Source organism: Photinus pyralis, unplaced genomic scaffold, assembly GCF_008802855.1.
Source record: "Photinus pyralis isolate 1611_PpyrPB1 unplaced genomic scaffold, Ppyr1.3 Ppyr1.4_LG1, whole genome shotgun sequence".
Taxonomy (NCBI): domain Eukaryota; kingdom Metazoa; phylum Arthropoda; class Insecta; order Coleoptera; family Lampyridae; genus Photinus; species Photinus pyralis.
Window position 1 is genome coordinate 22,155,218 of NW_022170249.1, and position 6,489 is coordinate 22,161,706.

Below are 6,489 nucleotides of genomic sequence, written 5' to 3' on the forward strand. Positions count from 1 at the left end.
TTGAAGATTGCTCCACATCAGTTAGATCTTGTCGGAGGCTACCCATTTCCTTTTTCGGTGCATAGTTTAATATTACACCCACATTTTGGTGGATTCGCTAAAAAACCTTCCAACAAGATAGTACAATTTTGTGGCGGCACTTCCTCATGCTTCTATTGGCGACACGAGGAAGAGAGACAGTGATCGAGATTACGAAACGTTAAACCGGCGTGACAAAATTCGCAACGGAACGTAAAAAGGCGCCCGAAGTAGGACTTACCTCTCGAGGACGCGCGGCGCGCCTTGCAAAGGTCGTTAACTTCACCCCTAAGAACAAAAACAAAATTCCGCCACGCAGGAGTTGTGTGGCGTTTACAACATCTTTCCACGAGGACCAATTTGAAAAGAATCGGACCAAAACTGTAGTAAAGATAGGAAAATACTGTGAAATCCTTCACGTTAGTAAACTTACGATCGAGGATTGACGCCCAGATGTCGCCAACTCCACTTCATGTATGTCCTCTCCCTAAGGTTTTGACAAATACACGGCATTGTAGATACACGACACCCGTTGCCGTTCTACAAGAGTTCTTCTTACTCGCCCACATTTGCTGCCAGCTGTTGTTAACCTGGATCAGTACATACTTGCTTACCTCGCAGATATTAACATTTCCTTTATTTAAACTACATCACATTACATGTACAATTAACATTTACAAGTACACCTGTCCATATTGCATCGGGCGACGACCTTACATTTTTTCCTCTGTCGAGGTTGTCACTCACTTTGCGGCGTTGCCGGTGTCGCTACTATACAGGCATTTCTCCCATTCTAAAAATAAGACAAACATCTACAATTACAAATTTAACTTTGAGGGATTGCTTTATTCTCGAGCTTGATCTACGCAGTGGGACAGGATGTGATAAGGTACGAAGGTTGTACAGTGCGGTTTTAGGTACAGATGTTAGATTGGTTGTGCGATCAATGGTTCTTGATGGGCTCTCTTGTGCGGTAGGTATTAGGATGTCTGGTAAGTCTTCATAAGGCAACGTAATGTTTTCTGTATGTGACGATTTTCTTCAAATGATTCAGCTTTGCATTGTCTTATATTCCCGTTTAATTTAATTTAGATATGTAACTGCACTGAACTCGCTGCATATACTCCTTCCATCCACACAGGCTTCTCCCTTTGAAATATATAGGGCTAACACTTTTTCATTTTCAACAAATTCTCGCAACTTAAGTTCCTTCTCCATCTTCATAATCTTTACTTTCTCTTCCCTCTCTTTCAGTGTACTTTGATAATTTCTTTTTAACATGTTCAATTTTGTTCTCGGCTGTTGCTTTAACATATGGATTCTGGGCTTAATTCCGGTTGATACTGAATGGTGTATTCCTATGCTTAAATAAATTGTCCAAAATTGATTGAATTGATTTCGTACTGTTGTCGGGGTTTAATAAGGACTTTTCCGTAACGCTTGTTTGACTGTTTGCACATTTTTTTCAGCTAAGCCATTCGAACACGGCATGTAGTGGTGGAGTAGCAAAACAGTTTATTCCATTGGGATGACAAAATTTCTTGTTATTCTTTTCTTCCTGAAAATGGAGGACCATTATCTGCAAAAAACAATCTTTCTTCTGGAAATTCCAAAATGCAAAAAACTTTGACGGCAATTTTTTCAATCGTTTGAAGAATCCCGTTCCATAGTTTCATAAAAGATGTCTAAACCATTTTACTATGACTATCCACAACAATTAAGAAATGATATTGCTAAATTGTAAAGAATCAATGTGTAATCTCTTCCGGGTTTAGTGTTTTCGACCACGGTGTGTACGGTACATCAATGGGTTTGTTTTTGATGTAGTTGACCATTTCGCATCGTTTAACTGGTTCTTCAATAATGTAGGTCCATACTAGGCCACCATACTTCGCTTTTGCAAGCATTTTATTCCTTGCAATTCCTATATGTTGGCTATGAAGTATTTCCAACAACCTTTTCTCGCAGATTCAAATGGAATAACAAGACGATTCCCCATAATAACATTCATTTTTCAATATTTAACTCGTGACGTTAAAAATAATCCTTTCAATCATAAATCTGGGTAATTTACTGGCCATCCTTTTTTGGTATATTCTAAAAACACGAGCTATTAACCTATATTCCTTCTTTGTAGACTGCTAACATCAGTAACTGATAATGGTATCTCGTTTAAATTCTGAGAATGATAACACGTCCTCGTTTAAAATGCTTTCCGAAGGTAATCTTTACTAAAGAAATTCAGCATTTTGCATTCTCATTACCTTTTGTATTTGATTTCGTAGTCATATGCGGATATGTCTTAACGCCCATCTTTGTAATCTTGACGCGGCGCAACGTTGGAATACCCTCTTTGACATTAATTATTGTTCTTAGTGGTAGGTGATCGGTAATTAGCGTGAATTTCCGCCATAAACTATTACTTATGGAATTTTCTAACAGCAAACATTTTATGCGCCAAGGCTTTCTTTTTTGGTTGTTGCATTAATTTTCTCGCTATTACTTAAGGTACTAGATGCAAAACATATTGGAATGCTCGACGCCATCACTTAGGGTGAGAATTACAGCTCCTACTCCATACTGGAAGCATCAAACTGCATTACTATGGGTTTCTTGACATCATAATGCATAACAAGTTACTATTTCAATCATTATTTTACATTTTTCAAACACTCGAGTGTTCGTTAGTCCAAACAAAGGGAATATTTTTTCCTTTCTAAAGTCATACAATAATTTTAGTTCGCTTGAAGGCCATAGGTAAAATTTATTAAAATAATGAGTATACCAGAAATGATCTCAGTTTGAGTTTAAATCCGTAGGTGGTTTTTTCGAACAAATTTCATCAATTTTTTGCCTTCATCGGACGTTATACCGCCTCGATTACAGACCAAGACACTCAATGCTTTCTTGAAAGAAATGACCATTTACTCAAATTAACCTTGACATTATGTTAACTGCCAATTTTTCAAGTCTTTCCTGACATTTCCCTGCATTCAATCAATTGTTTGACCTCGATATGATGATATCATTCATGTAGCACGCGCATTGATGGAATATCTCTCTTCATCGCGAATTGCGGGTGAACGGGACGTCGGAAGGGGGTACCGTCAAAGGGAATGTGGTAGCCCCCGACACGATCTTACTGATGGTGGAGTCAAATCTTCAAACGCGCATTGGAAGGGAACGGGACATCGGAAGTGGATACCGACAAAGGGAATGTGGTAGCCCCCGACAAGATTTTACTGATGGTGGAGTCAAAACTTTAAACGCGAATTGCGAGGGCACGCGGAAAGTGGGAAGCGGGGACCGACCAAGATGAATGTAGTAGCCCTCGACAAGACTTTATTGATGGTTTGAGTTCAACAAGTGGACTAATGAATATACTGATCTGCCACACAAAAATGCGCTGAAGTCCCTTCGATCTCAAACGAGGACCTTGATTAATTTTTTTATCTTTAGGCGCGAATTTTCGATTCGAAGTTATTCACATTTTGTTCTTAGAGAGGGATGTCCGGTAATATACCACATGCCCTTATTTTTCTGCACGATATCTTACTCACACATTTGAAATCTTAAAAGTATAAAATTCCTATTTACTCAGTGCTTGAGCACAATGTGTACATCTTGCATCTAAAACAATAATCTAATGTTGCATGCAAAAATCAGAAGAACCGCGGGCAATTGCCAAGCAAAAAATGGTACCTATAATAGTGAATACATTCTATTGTCAAATCATACAGCCAAAACTGTGTTGTTTATCCGGAATACTTAACGCCTAAAATAACCTTTGTTGCACATAAGATTAGATATACTTCCTGTGAAGCAGGGCGTGCTCAACTGGTCTATTTACAGCAAAGTCAATAAATTCGTACTATCAAAAATGTGCTACTGCCAGTGACGAGGAAATGAAAATGATGATAAAACTACTCTTATCAGAAAGTCCAAGGCAAATCGTCGATAACTGATGAGATTGTCCCGAAATAAAATAACTTTACCCGGGCAATGCATTGAATTACACCCAACCGGTTTTTCGAATCCAAAGATAACTCAAATTTACCTACAGACATTATTTGGCTATTACCGTACATTTAAAATGTGCTCAAGATTTTATAGGTAGGTATGTCCAAATTTTCTACTTATATACACACTGAACAATACAAAAGTAATTTGCCGACAACAAAGTCTAAAAATGAGGTAAGTAGTTTTAGAACTTGTGTAATTTTAGAATAACCACAGAAAAACCATAACGGTTTAGGTAAAAAGCCGAGTATTGCTTATACAGTTAAATTATTTTTGGGCCTTTGAGACTATTAGTCAAGAAACTAGGGTTGCCAAGCGTCCTCCTCCCGGGAGGACAGTCCTGTTTAGGTTTCGTTTACGTAGATACGTATACGAATTAAAATGTTAGTAAAACAATTAAAAATCCTTCCATTCTTTCTCTTTACTGCACAATCTGACACTAGACACAAGGACAACCACCCAACTGATGAAGTGTAGTTTCTGCGGAAATGCGAAAATAGAAAAGTCGACACTTTGCTAAAATGCTGCTGACCGGTATCACTACGTCAAACAACACGCCACATACTAAGAGTGTTAATGTCCATGACCTAAGATCAAAAAGACAACAAAGGCGCTATAATGAAAAATATTAAAAGCCAGTCAACAAAAGCAGTAATGAAACCTCATTGGTATTTGCTAGAAAGGTCCCGATAGATACATCTTTTGATAATAAAAGGGACAGAATCATCCGGTATGAATGCAAGATAAAAAAGATTTAAAAAAGGAAAAACTACATAGGAGCATAATCCAAACAAACAAACAAGTCACGTAGGTACTGAAGAAATGCTTCGACGGTACCGCTATACAGTTGAACGGTGACAAAAGAGGAGGGATAGTGGGTATGAGCGAAGCCACCGTAACCTGTGGGTTCGGTATGATGATCCCACACTACCACTCAAGCGTCCTCTCTATAAACACAAAATTATTGTTATTATGAGGATAATTTTTGTTGTTAAATACCAATAATTTGACTATACTGATGTATTTGTTAAAGGCCATTGCACTAATCAAAAACGGAATTCATGGGCGTTACATCCGTAATCATAATGTTCTGGGATACGTTATCCCACCCTAGATGAAGGGAATTCGGGGAGGTCCGCTAGCTTTACACCTTGAAATCGCATGTTATAGTCCTTTGATGAGTCCAAAATCAACTAGAATTGTTTAGGGAAAATGAAATAAAAAATGTTTACACTTCGACTCCCCCCTCCCCAAGTCAACCCAGGCGCCCAATTAAAATGAAAAAAAACAAAACTATTTTTGTAATTCTGTGAGCAAGAGCCACTATAGTATAAATACAAGAAACAGATTAATTAAACAACTCAAGCACCAGAAAAATCAGCAGTACAAAACCAATGTGTAGATAAACTATATAGCGAGTGTTAATTACTTACAGAAAAAATAATGCTGATATAGGATTGGCACCCTCTCTTGGATTTTTCTTCTTAACATTTTCATCGTTGGTTTCCATCGCTGCTTACACTCTGTACGTAGGTATTACATTCGCATAATTATAGTGTGAGAAATTTTATTTTAGATTGATTAGCGAAGTGCGACCACGTTTTTAAGTAAATCTTCCTGCACGTTTACTACTTACGTGTTTTTTTATTGATAAAAACTGTTATATAAATACCTACTTATCTAGGTATCTATGTATATCAAAATCAAATCAAAACAACTTAAAAAGGTGGGTGATTGAGAATATGAATTTTAAAAAGGTGCTGCTGATAAGGTGAATCTAAAGATATACAGAAGAGCGAAGATACAAATGGCTAAAAATATAAGACCATTTTTAAGGTGGACCAGGACCAGAGATGAAATTGGGAATTTAGGGCCCTGACGCGGTACAGAATGTGTGAAAAGTTCCTTTAAATAAGGATGGAGTTTCGCGAATCTCGGAATAGGAAAGAAGGTTGATTTTCAATCCACCGGTGCATATAGCGGCGCAACTCGCCACTGGACACTCACCAATGACTGCGGATAACTCGCCCCTGTGACAACATGTCAAAGAATTTTGTTCAGTTTATTAGATAATTATGCTATCTTCAGTAATTAAAAAAAGGGCCCTCTACCTATCTACCTATCTTCGACCTCAACTTAAGGGAGAGTCGGTCATGTATTTTTTTCTGAATTTAATGTTTAATATACATAGTTACTGCAAACGAAAAAAAAATAAGATAGTTTTATTGAGAGGAACTATTCGTGCCGTATTGTCGTTCATAATATTTCGCTAAACCTGGAAATACATGCATTAGGTCTAGCATTAGGTACTTATGGGTTGACCAATAACATGTAAGGATAATTACGAAATCATCGGTAACACACTAAACACAAAAAATCATTCGTTGATGAGTTGTCGCAGTAGTGATTTATCACGATGACGTGTCGTCTTTTGGCGAGTTGCCGTAGTGG